Genomic DNA, 13,449 nt, shown 5'->3' on the forward strand with positions numbered 1-13,449 from the left:
ATTGCTACATCTTATTCCTGGAACCTACTCATAATAGGACTAAACATGGGCAAATACATTTGACCAAATGCCTAATCACTTGAATTTTCGCTGTATTTGGGTTTTGCCAAATTTTTAAGAGATTCATCCCAAGTCAAAAAGGAAGATCGTGAGGGGGTCGTGGCCAGCTAGCACACGATGAGGACGTGAATCCTCGGTGCTCCGTGGCCACCAGCCGTATCCTTCATATATCCTGCAAAAGACTAAACCAACGAACATAAAATAACCCTTCTCCAGCTCCGGATACCTGCAGCATCATTTGCTCTCAGTGCGGAACAAAATTGGTGAGTGGAGCTGAAGTTACTGCCTGTGGAAAATGACACCACCCACCACCGAGATTTAATCAAGATGGCCGCCGACGCTGAGGGGGATAGCTGCGACCCGACGACGGCGGTGCGACCGCACCTCGCTGCTGATTTACCCTACCGGCGGAATGCAGTCCGGGAGTCGCGGGACCCCAGTGTTCCCGAACGGACTATCTCTGCATAACTGTCCTTGCAACCAGCCAGAGGAGAGACATTTCGGACCCTTGTACTGTGACCAGCCTCGGCCCGCGCCGTCATACGGAGCTGCCTATGGCGCAGTGAGTTGGGCCTGAGGAGGCACACCGACCACAAGGGGGAAGCCCAATGCGCTGCCTGTACGCCCGGAACCAGAATGAAGGAGCAGCTTGGGGGGGGCCCACGCAACGCACGCCTCATAGACATACATAGACATACACCCGACATAGTGCTCCTGAAAGAAACACACCTGGCTGGAACGATTTGCAACCTCTTTAAGAGAACTAATTACCGCACTGCGCTGCACGCAGGTTTCTCAATGGGCGCTGATCCTAATTCATAAGAGACTCCCACTAACAATATCCAAAGTGACCCATGATACTGGGGGCAGGTATGTGCACAAACACGCTACACTCTGGAAACAAACTCTTGCGATAATGACGGTGTACTCCCTGCCGGCATTATCATCTACATTACTGGAGGAGATCACACCCATCCTGACCACGAATACAGCAGACATATGGGTACTAGGTGGTGACTTCAACGAGGTCATGGACAATACAACAGACCGCACACACATAAGAGGGAGAAATCCCACAACCAACACCAAACTATCAACTTTTGCCTCCGCACTAGGGCTAAGGGACGTGTGGCGAGATTTGCATGGGGACACACGCAAATACTCCTTCCACTCAGGCGCGCATGCCTCATTCTCCAGAATAGACTATTTTTTTCTACCAGCACAAAATATCCACAAAGCAAGTAGCGCGTCCCTACTCCTGCGCGGCATATCCGACTACTTCCCACTATTGATAAAACTTGAAAATGAGAGACCACGTCTGCCACCTACATGGCGGCTTAAAAATTATTATCTGGGGTTCCATGACCAGTTGGAAAAAATATGTAATACTACATCCACATTTTGAGCTGAACACCGGTTCTGTAGACAACCCTGAACACTGTGGGAAGCTTATAAACCAGTATTGAGGGGGGGAAATACGGTCATGGACAGCAGCACACAAGAAGGCACACCGGAAAGAGGTCGAAGAAGCTGAGCAGCAGGTAGTACACAGAGAAGCACAACATGTAGGCAACAATACAGCTGAGACAAACAGGGCGCTGTTACTGGCACAAAAGAAACTGCATAACGTATCACAAGACTGCGCTAAAAAGGCACACAGAGCCATGAGAGCACAGCTGTACGAAACAGAGAAAAGGCAGGTAAATTATTAGCGTGGTTGGAAAGGCGAGATGAGGGTCATCAGCAAATTAGAAATATTAAAACTGCGAATGCAGAAATAGTCTCAACTGACAGTGAAATAGCCGAATGCTTTGCGTCGTACTATGCAGAGCTCTTTAGCTCCCCAGATACCCCGATAGACACACAGTACTAGACGAGATCGCTTTCCCCATAGTGGACGCTGAGCAATCAGACTTACTGGAAAGCAACATTATGGAAGATGAAATATCGGCAGCCATCTCCCAACTGCAGTCAGGCAAAACCCCAGGCCCGAAAGGCTTCCCAGTGGATGTTGGAAAAAAACTTAATGGTGACGATATTGCACCACACCTGCTAAATATGTTCGAAAACTCGAGAACAGCAGGGATGCTCCCAGCAGATTTACGTAAGGCCACCATAATAGTAATGCCAAAGGAAGGTAAAGCTCCAGATGCATGTAGCTCATACAGGCCCATCTCCCTAATAAATAGTGAATCCAAGATATTAACAAAAGTACTCGCCAACAGACTCCAAAAAGTAATCACGTCCCTGATCCACCCGGATCAATGTGGCTTTATGCCAAAAAGGTCCACAAGGATGAATATCCGTAGGCTGCACTTGGGGCTTGAAAGAGCACCGGCCCTACAGGAATCCCTGGCTCTATTGGCCATTGATTTCGAGAAAACCTTTGACTCAGTCCGTTGGGAAGCCTTGTGGGCAATCATGAGGAAAATGGGCTTTGGTGAACGATTCATAAGCTGGGTTCAACTCCTGTATAGCACCCCCATAGCAGAAGTAAGAGTGAACGGCTGGCTCTCTCGCAACATCCAACTGGGAAAGGGAACCAGACAGGGATGGCCCCTATTAATCATGCTATTTGCACTAATAATCGAGCCTCTAGCAATACTGCTGAGGAATACACCGAGGTGGTCAGGATTCCGGTGGGACCCAACATGGGAATACAGAGTCTCTATACGCTGATAACTTACTGATTTACCTGGGCAGCCCGGCAGTCTCCTGTCCGATAGTCACAGAGGTTCTGAGACAATATGGCAGGTTCAGCGGTCTAAAAGTGAACTGGAGTAAATCGACACTATTCCCGATTAAAGGTATAGACTGTATACCTCCCGAGGGCTCCCCATATTCTGTCGCGAGGGAACAATTCCGATATCTGGGCCTCCTGATCTCGAATAAGTTGGAAGACTATGTGCCCCTTAATCTACACCCAATTATAGAATGATTCACACAAGATGTGAACCACTGGGTGTAGCTACCATTCACATAGCGGGCCGCCCTCCCTCTCAAACAATAACACACACGGCTCAGATCTGAGTGGAGGCGCACAGACATAGGCTGGGGAAACAAAAGCACTTCGATACAATCCCTCTGGAATAATACACTCCTCCCCGAACTCCATAAACTAACTAAATGGCCGAGTTGGGAAACGGCAGGCATATTAACAATTCAAGACGTGATAAAGGAAGGCAAGATTATACCTTTTGCAGGAATTAGCGACCAATCATAATCTCCTACCAGCTGAACAATACCACCACACGCAGTTGTCCCATGCACTTAAAAAACATATGCCAAACCTCGCGGACATGCCAGAATGCACACCCATAGAGAGGAATATTGTGATGGACAGTGTGAATGTCAAAACTACATCTGTCATGTACAATGCTATCTCTTTCTTTGCCACGAAAGAACTCTGCAGTCTGAAGGCAAAGTGGGAGAGGGACGTGGGCCCACTGTTGCCTGTGGGCTGGACCTTGACCTTAATGTACCACAGAGAGACAGCAATTTCAGCTAGAATCAGGCTAATACAATTGAAAGTGTTAGAATATATTACCCACGGGTGACTTTGTATCAATGGGGCAAGATCACGGATGCAAACTGCCTACGCTACAAACAGGAAGAGGGCACTTTCTATCATATTCTGTGGCAATGCGCACAAATACAATGTTTCTGGCAAAAATGTTGTGACAGACTATCAAGAGCTATGGGCCGGGCAATCCCCAACGAGCCAAAACTGTTGCTTCTGGGAATTGAGGCGGAAGGGGAAATGACTTGCTCTGAGAAACTGTTATTTTCAACAACCACAGGGCTGGCAAAAAGGGACATGGCACAACTGTGGGGCTCAGAGATTTCCCCCCAATATGCCCAATGGGTAGCAGACAGCAGACGTAGATGCCTGTATAGCAATGGAGCGCTGAGTCTATACACGAGAGGATGCCCTGGGAAAGCTCATAAAATATGGCAAAAATGGGAGCAAACTATGTAGTAGAAAATAAAGGACAGTGGGAGTATACGAGGTGTGTGAATATACAGAAGGGATATGGTCGAACTGTCGACTTGTACTGAGCTGCATAGATACAACTGACTATGGGAACAAATCATCACGATGCCTCCGATGTACGTATTTAAGTTCGTTTGTATACTGTATGTTGTTTTAAGTAACAAAACAATAAAAAAATATGTTATTAAAAAAAATACAAAAAAAGAAAAAGGAAGATCTTCCTGAAATCATCAGGTGACTCAATCCTAGAGTCATCCATGGCTAGTTCAGGGAGATCATCCGAAACCATCCTGAAGTATGTGTATAGGCCCAAATATTCAAATGAGATGGCTCTAGCGTTATCACAGAAACTACTCCAAGAGGAGTTCTGATGACTCCCAGGGATGATCTTGTATTACTCCAGGATGCCCCCAATGACAACTTCAGGATGGTGCAGATTACTCCAGGATGACCCTGTGACAACTTTAGGATGGGTTTAAAATTGTGAACGAGTATTGCAGACAACTTCAGGAGGATGTTGCTTTCAAGCGATTTAGGAAAAGGTTTTTGATTCCTTGTGTGTAAGATGGGTGGTATTACTATAGGGTTAGACTTATGGATATTGTACTGGAAAACTTGGAATTTGCAGCCGTTACTTGCCATCTTTGCTAGAGCAATCAAATGTCATTAACAAAGGTTTGCTGATTTAGTATACAAAACTACAAATCCACCCCACAATGTCACAAATCAACCTCCAAACTCCCTCATTTCATATCTCACCTCTAGCTAACATGGCATCACACCCAATAAACTCCCACAAATACAAATCACTGCACTAAAATAAACACTTTCAGTGACCTAAACAGAATCCATTAAAGGTCTACCTGCATGACAAGACTGCTGATCACTTCACCCATTATCGCTAGGAGCAGCTAGCAATTAGTTCACCACACCATTTACAAGTTGGCACCAACCTACAAATTCACCAGATCAACTATAATAGCTCTACACACAAGAGCACTTGCATCTTCAGTTTCACAGAGCAGCATGTGATCTACAATTACAATTGTAGATTAGTAGCAGAGGCTGACATAGCAACCAAACTCAGGTGTGGGGATGTTCCAATTCCATTGTTTTTTTTAAAACCATAATCTGAAAGACTGCGCAGGTGTGTGGTAACATGTAGGTATCACTTCTTTGTCCAAACAGGTATGACCGTCATACTGTAACAAGAACACACTGTTAAGAAGACGTGCTGATAGAGTTCAGCTTGTCAAATTAGATCTGTCCGACAAAACATTTGTAGCAGACAATTGACGGGTTACTTTATAGTCCAATATTTTTCAGTTGTTGCGCAGCTACATCTCTGGGAACTGCAACATTTCACAGACATCTGCCAATTTAATGCTCTGTACCAATTGTCCAGGTGAAATAAGAGGCAGGTCCTGAGAAAGGAATGAAGAACACTAGCCAACCCTGCCAAAAAGTTTTCCATCTTTTGTGAACAGCCATTAATAAGTTCTGGAATAGTCCGTTTTCACCCATCAGCTTTAACAATATAATTCTCAATGCATCTTCTTTTTCCAGATTCCACCAGTAGCTGCTTTTTCTTCTCTACCTTTCTTTTTAAAGCCTCAATTATAGCTGTTCGTTATTTCATCAAATGTTTCCTGTGTACTGTTTCTTGGCTGCGGGTATGAAAAAGGCAAGTTGAAACTTCATAATGTGACTACCAATACAACAAACATTTTGCCTGAGCTGTACACTGGGGTGACTCCCCTTAAGCGCGATCCTATCCGCTCCCTTAGTTTTGCTTATTCTTGCTCTCCTTGGCGCTTTCTCTCCCTCCCCATGAAGCTTCCCACAACTCGGTGTAGCTGCACAGTGTTTATGGGTACATATACCCTTGAGAGTGCGCGGTGACCACTATAATTTATAAATAGTGGTAAGCTGCGTCACCAATTCCACAAGGTCTACGCATAAAGACCTTGAATAAATAGGACAGAAAACGGATTGGTATTTTCGAATCGCGCTCTATTGGTTCGCCAACCCATGGACTACATTTTCAGGATTGCCTCTAAGGTAAAAAAAAAAAAAAAAAAAAAAAATTATAATAATAATTCTTAAAAGATAGTTTAGGAATTTCAATTTGGGGAACCAATCTAGGATGTCCAAGCATCACTAACACTTTTAGCACAACACGCCAGCTGTCGTCTCTCGGGACTCAACCCTTTATCATCAAGTACTATCAGAAAATAGTTTCAAGATATTTTCGCAATCAACTGGTCCAAACCAAACCTGGTCACCATACAAAGTGTTCAATTTCAAGGCCTTGAAGACGGCTAAGGCCGAAACATGTGTTGGCTGACTTCATGGGAATAAATTCACCTACAGATGAATAACCTGATGATATTGTTTTACTTTCATTCTAAAAGACTGTATACCTAACTTTAAGGAGGTAGAGTGCGAATAGCCAATACCAATCCATTCTCTGGCCTAGCTGCACACATACTGTGACCTGGACTACGGTCCCCGAGGGCGTTCCATAGCGCTTTGCCAATAACATAAGAGAAATCAGTAGACCATATATACTTTACTCTAGGTGCTGTAAATGAGGTGGGCATTGTGCAGCATTCATCTGTACGTGTGAAAAAAGGGAATGACTCCGCACAGGGATGTCAAATGAACCCTCCTCCCCCAAACAACTAGATGAACAACAAAAAAAAAAAAAAAGAATTACATTGCTTACCTAACTAGAAAAGCACGACTGCCTTGAAATCCTTTTCTTCATGTATTTCTCTTCTACTTTCAGCGATACCCTCTATCAGCAATTTACAATTAACTTCACCAGGAATTGCAAAGGCTCAAATTCCCCATCCTTTCAAATGCACAGAGAATTGTCGGAATCAAAGAGTGCCATGATTTGAGTTACTGTCTAAAAGAAGAAATAAAAAAAGTACATTTAGTATGCGCCAAGTATTTGTGAACCAGGTCTGTACCAAAAACCATTAATTTATAGCGGGCTTGCTATGGATGTTCTTGCCTGATGTGTCCCGATTTATGAGTGAAGTGCTTGGTTAACTTCCTCCAAGACTTCCACCCATTGTGGCTTTAACTAGTTGCATCTGTTTGCAAAATTAGAGGTGGGTGTTCTGGAGAGGCAATACATTCTTAACTGCAGAGCTCTTGTTCCTAAAATGCAGCAGTCATTTTGTGGGTTTCCTTATAAAAGACAAGCAACTGTTTACGTTTCCTAAACGTAAATATCAACCATAGAGAAGAGATCCCTAGCTTGCAGACAGCAACATGTACAGGAAATAGGAGGGTATGCAGCGACAGAACCCATGACTAAAGTGCTCTTTACCGGGGGAGCAAAAAGTAAATATTACACCTTAGCAGGAAGGCCTTTGCTAATATGAACCAGGCACTATCCTCCAGAAGGGTCTGAAGTCTCCCTCCCACCCCGAAAAGCATCACCAAAGTGCAATAAATGATGCACTACAGCTGAACTAGTGCAGCACTCACAGCAGTGGAAAAATCCTGCAAAAAAAGTAACCAAGCCATGGGTAAACTTTGTAGAGGCATGGTTTCTCACACATGCACCACAGCTGGATAAATGTAGATAATCTATTACATAGAGGGTCGGGTGCACCTATCTGAGGAAGCCATGGACTATTTGTGTGGAACATTGTGGGGGTATTGGAGCAGCAACAGCATTAAAGCCAGAGAGGGGCAGCCAGTAGGAGCATTTATCCTCTACTTGGCGACGGTTTGAAAGCAATCAGCCCGATCAGTAGAAAAGTCATTGTATGGAACTGGGAAGGAGGCGCCCCACCCACGAAAAGGGGGCCTCTGTATGCTGAACAGCTAGGACGCCTTATGGCAGAGGCCTTCAAACTGGGAGGCCCAGGGGATGCCAGGTGGTGGGGGTCTTGAAGGATTATGGTGACTTTTTAATAGAAAATATAAGCATTTGTAGCGGGGGGGGGACAGAAATTATTTTACTCGGGGGGGCTCAGCATAAAAAAGCTTGAAGACCACTGCCTTAAGGTAATAAAGTGACCTCCCACTTTCAAATAGCAAAGCAATTTACAGCACTCCTTTCACGCCCAGGTCAGAAAACTCCCACTACCACGCCAGTCCTCTGATAGACGAGGCTGCTGAAAAATCCAGACAAGCAAGAAACTAGCTCAACATCATCTAACGAGAATGAACTGGTCCCATCATTAGAGAAAAAGAAAAATCATCATCATAAACAATGATCAAAAAAGATATTTTCAAAATTAATGACAGGGATCACCATCCCTAGCAAGCATTCAATAAAGTTTACAGGCAAACTAATGTCAATTAACTGCCGAGGTCAAGTGGTTGGGGAAAAACAAAAAAAGAATGCATTGAAGGGGCAATAAAATCCCTCCAAGAACCTCATCAACCTATATAGAGAATGCGACATAAGTATAACTAGAACATGCAGTAATCCCGAGTTCCTGAAACTTACATTTGTATATATTAAATCATGTAGCGATTTCCCCAAAGTGTTGAACAAACTAAACATAGATGGAGTAGAGTATGAGTTATGGGGAGGAATTAGAACACGGTCCCCTGCACATAAAGGCTGGCACAACTAGCCCTACTATGAATCGAAAAGGCAATGGAAAACGGTGGGAAACAAGCCATCCATGTGATCTTTAAAATAAATGGCGTAAAAAGCTCTGCCTCACGGGTATAGCATCCGTAACTTCCCGCAATGAAAGCATTGAATGCCAGTTAGCTTTATATGGTGGGGGCAGCTTTACATAACCTCTTTAGGGGTGCTTTGACCTTGAACTTCACAGAGTACCTGCCCTGTACACTTTCCACATTACACAAATCTCAACAATCTCCCCAGCTTGAAAGGGGGCGGCGGGGGGCGTTGAGACTCCTTAAATGCCAATTCAGTTGCTGGACAATTAATGTATGCCACTTTTTTTTAGTTGGCTGGTGTTGAATGGCTTAAGTGAAAACAATGATCAGGTTGCAAGCAGTGTTAAGAGAAATAAATAGATGTGGGTGGTGGGGCATCTATCCACTGTTGATTAGAGGAGTATTTTTCTCTCCCTTCTTCATGAGAGCTTGGATGGCCAATATCTGCAACCATTCTCTGTGCGCAGAATCACAACAGCAAATCTAAGCCCAAAGCACCCTGTGCCACCAGAAGGAGGACTGCAGGAATCAAGGAACTCCTTCATCAAGGCATTTCAACCATCCCCAGGCTGAGACTACACCTGGCGGTGTGTGCAGCACACCCCGTACCACACAGGGGCTCAAACAGTCTGCCACTCACTTCAAAACATAGCCAGCCTTCATACTAGCCAAACAAAACTTTGCCACTTGGCACCGTACTTCAGAATTAAGCAATATTAAAAGTTGCTGTGTAAGTCACACGCTTCACACAAGCCACACATCAACAATCGCCACACAAGGGAAATCTATGCCAACTGGTGTCTGCACTGGCATGCAGCTGTCTGGGCAACTTATTGAAAATTACAAGCATTGTGCCCTCTATATACAATAGACACATTCTCACAGGGGCTATGCAACACTGCAATGTTCTTAAGCAAGCGACAGTCAAATCTTGAGTATCGATGGGTCTGTGCAACTCTTTCCATCACCGTAAAGCACTGGAATGATTTCAATCATACCTACTGAAGGTGCGGTCATGTGTACAAGTTGTATATGCATCGTACCAGACACATAACGTCACACACAAGGGCACAGCAAGCACATGGATAAAGGACCACTTTAAAGCAACCTGGGATTTTGCAAAGATTTGTTTAGCACATTAAGCTTCTGCCGTTTAAGCCCACACGTGCACTGTCCCCTAGGGACGAGGGAGGATAAGTGCTCATCCAAACTAGCAATCAAAATATATGTTAACATATAGAGGTGCCAGCAAGATAGCAATTAGGTTTTTTGCCTTTTTTAAAATTATTATTTTTTTTTTTAAATGTCTTGATAAGAAGATATTCACTCTACAGGCATTGGTCTTCAAACTTTTTTTGACCACCGAGCCCTCCATAAGAAAAAAGGTACCTGGCTTGGGCCCCTCTATACACATGGACTTCAAAATGTTTATCTGGCGTAGAATGGTGCCAAATGGAGGTGAGAGTGCCAGACAACATTCTTTCAACAGCATTCCTCGCAAGAACTCAAATTAGAGGGCAATTATTTGTAAACGCATCATTCATCATTTTTTGCTACAGGGGACTTGACTAAAAGTACAACAACTTGATTACTATCAATGCAGTCACTTGCAAGTTGGACATTGGCATACTGGAGAACTAGTGTGAAGGGTAGGCCTGCCTTTCAGCAGCCAGCCATCACTATTGGGTTCCATTTTTGCAATAGCCAACCCAAAGGTTTTCTTCCAGCTTTGACCGATATTTAGTCTTTAGGGCTGCAAGTGATGAAAATCCAATCTTGCAAAGGTATGAGGTGCTGAAAGTTAACAGTACATTGACTGTGCATTTGGATAAAGTAGTAAATCGCATTTTGCAAAAATCAACCCATGGACAATTTTTGGAATTGGCTCTCCAGTAGGCAGTCACTCTGAAGTTACATTAGTTCCTCCTGGAGGTGTATTGGGAGGTGGGCGGGCCCCTACGTCTGCTAGGAAAGGCTGAACCACTCAGTCATTAATCCTGCAATTGTCTTCTGGAAAGTACTTTTGAGAGTGGTTCTGAGATGGTTTCCCATTAGTTCAGCAACACATGAAAATATCATACTCCGCCTCCTCAAGAGCATCTGCTAATAATAGAAATGCATTGGAATACAGACATTAACCCTCCTTCTCCAAAGCTCCAACTTCTTCTTGAATGCTGACATTTTTGCGTTCATAGCCAGTGATGTGGTTTCTTTTCTGTGCCTCGCAGGGAGAGGTTTAAAAAAGTGTAGCTTTTCAAAGAGGTCGCCATAGTAAGCCAACAGTACAAGCCGGTGTGAATCACACAGAGGCTCTTCTTTCGTCTAGTCTAAACCCAGGAGAAAGCGTCTCACTTTGTTCGGAGTTCTTAAACACAATTTAAAACCTTTCCCCCTGGAGAGCAACCTGACCTCCGTGTGAAACAAAGCATGTTCAGCTCCCATTTCTGCACATAATGTGGCAAACAGACGGGGTCTTGTGCGGTGCATCTCAATAAAATGCACAATCTTTACAACAGAAGTCAGCACCTCTGAGAGTCGATTCCCCATATTGTGCACAGGCAAAGCTTCCTGGAGGATCACGCAGTGTGTCCACAATATATGTGGAGCTACTACCAACGCTTCGCTTTTAACCCAGTTCTAGCACTAGACATTGAAGGAGCACCATCCAAGCAAATACCAACACACGCCTCTATAGGCAGTGGGAACTTGGGAAGTAGTTAATGTCAATGACTATAGATGCAGTTGCTCTGCCCTGAATTGGTTTACAAAATATTTATCCAATATTTCAAGCACGTTATCAATTCTGTATTAATAGAAGAGGACAAGTCAGTGATGCTGCAGAAAATTGTGGTGTCAGACATAAGGATACTTTTGCATTTCTCTCCTGCGCCATCACTAAGCATTGCCTGGTTGACAGAAAGAATTGTTGGCAGAATTACTCTCAGCATCTGTAAAGAGTTTTTTTCCCCCCCCAGATAATGTGGTAAGAAGCTGCCAAAGCATTTGCAGGTACTGAGGCCATGTTTTAATATTGTCTTTTTGCTTGGGTATGCCTTGCAGCTGCCGTACAAACTAAGGTTTTGTTTCCAAATGTCGCCTTAATAGTGTTGGCTTCAAGCTTGCTAATGTAGCGCCACAAACCACACACTGCAGCTTAACAGCAACTGCGATCCATGTGAACCCAAAATTTTAAAAAAAGACATATTTATGCGTTTTTGCATTTCTCGTGTCCATTTCCACCTCTCCTTCCACTTTTCATTTGAGATTCCTACCATCTCTGGGCACTAGGAAACTATCCATTTCTACGTATTATTTCTGCATTTTAAAGCCTGAACAAAAAAAAGACCGAATTGTTTTCCGGCTGTTTTTGTATTGGCTTTAAAGTGCAGGAATCACATACTGCCCCCCTCCTTCCCCACCCGTGCATTAACTTGTCAATCAGGGGGCACCCCCCTGAACACCCACATGCACACACACACACATACAGTGCATCTTACCCACATGCGCACACACATACAGTCCAAAACTCACCTCTGCCTCCTGTGACAACTCTGCTGTGGCTCACAGCACCCATCAGCCCCTGCGCGCACTTGTGTGCGACAGGGGTTTGACAAGTATTAAAGTTTGATTTAGAAAGACAGCTCTGTGCAGTCACAGAGCGTTCTTTCTAAATCGACGCCCCCACCACATCGGTACAGTGAAAAATGTATTTTCACTTAGTACCAACGATCCATCTAAGGAGCCTGACTCTGAAAACACTACAAACCCCACGTTAATTTGTTATGGTTTTAAAAAAATAACGTTTCAAGTTTTCACAAAATAAAAATGCTTTAAAAGATTTAAATTGACAAACACCACATAATATTTAAAACGAACCACGTGAAAAGGCTGGGGAAGTCCCCAAATGAAACAATGTGAACAGCTTGGAGGAAAAACAAAAAAACTCTGCAGAAACGGGTCAGAAATGCTGCTTGGATTAAAAAAACACCACATTGATACAAGTCTCAGAAGACTCCCTGTTCAGATCGTCAAGTTCTAGCCTGAATTTTTGTTGAAGTGTGGGGTCCTGGACTTGGCCACAGATGGCGGCGAAAACCACACTTGGATGCACATTGATATACACCTTCAGCACTTCTACTCAACCAATGTTACATAGAGAAAAGAAATCCTTACTTGCCTGTGTGACTGGGTCAAGTGCTTCACTGGATTTTTCTTGCTGGGACACAGGTGGTTAGGTTGACACACCGACGCTTGGAGTGATGCTGCTGCAATGAAAACAATTAGTCAAGGATACATGGGTCTACCTGCGACTTCAATAATGAGCAGGGGTTAAAACCAGCTCTTGGGCGTTTGGCATCAGCTAGTAAGCAGGACACAACGCTGGGAAACCAGGAGAGAGTACACAGTGCACTGTAAATGCAACTCCCACATGAGACGTGAACTTTGAGTACCGCCCCAAACTGGACATGAGAAAGGAAAAGCCTCAAAAATAGGTTTGAAATCCCCGATTGTGACTCCTACTATACCTTTAAAATTACCCCACCATCACCCACAGCAAAATACAGTACTTTTTAAAAAAGATATTCTTACCGTCGGCAAGTCCTAATACAGATGTCAGGATTTTTTATGGTGCCATTGCTGCTGGGGACTTTGCTGTCCAAGATGGGATGATTGAGCCAATTTGTGTTCCTGCAATTGAAAAAGTACAATAAAAAATATTATAGACGTACCAG

General features: G+C 44.0%; 1 protein-coding gene across 10 annotated transcripts in view; it reads right to left on the bottom strand.

The window, feature by feature from the left end:
• Window positions 1-13,449, bottom strand: part of TTC33 (tetratricopeptide repeat domain 33) — an 820,935-nt gene that overhangs the window by 802,070 nt on the left and 5,416 nt on the right. For 4 of the 10 annotated variants that reach the window (XM_069627186.1, XM_069627191.1, XM_069627189.1 and 1 more), the window contains exons 2-3: window positions 13,307-13,405; window positions 12,890-12,981 (exon numbers count right to left, since the gene is read on the bottom strand). The gene's annotated coding sequence lies outside the window, so the exon portion shown is untranslated. Of the gene's footprint in view, window positions 1-6,782; window positions 6,969-12,889; window positions 12,982-13,306; window positions 13,406-13,449 lie in introns of all 10 variants that reach the window. The other 6 variants (XM_069627194.1, XM_069627192.1, XM_069627185.1 and 3 more) reach the window with 5 other exon arrangements.

Source organism: Ambystoma mexicanum, chromosome 6p, assembly GCF_040938575.1.
Source record: "Ambystoma mexicanum isolate Mex_15411 chromosome 6p, UKY_AmexF1_1, whole genome shotgun sequence".
NCBI lineage: Eukaryota > Metazoa > Chordata > Amphibia > Caudata > Ambystomatidae > Ambystoma > Ambystoma mexicanum.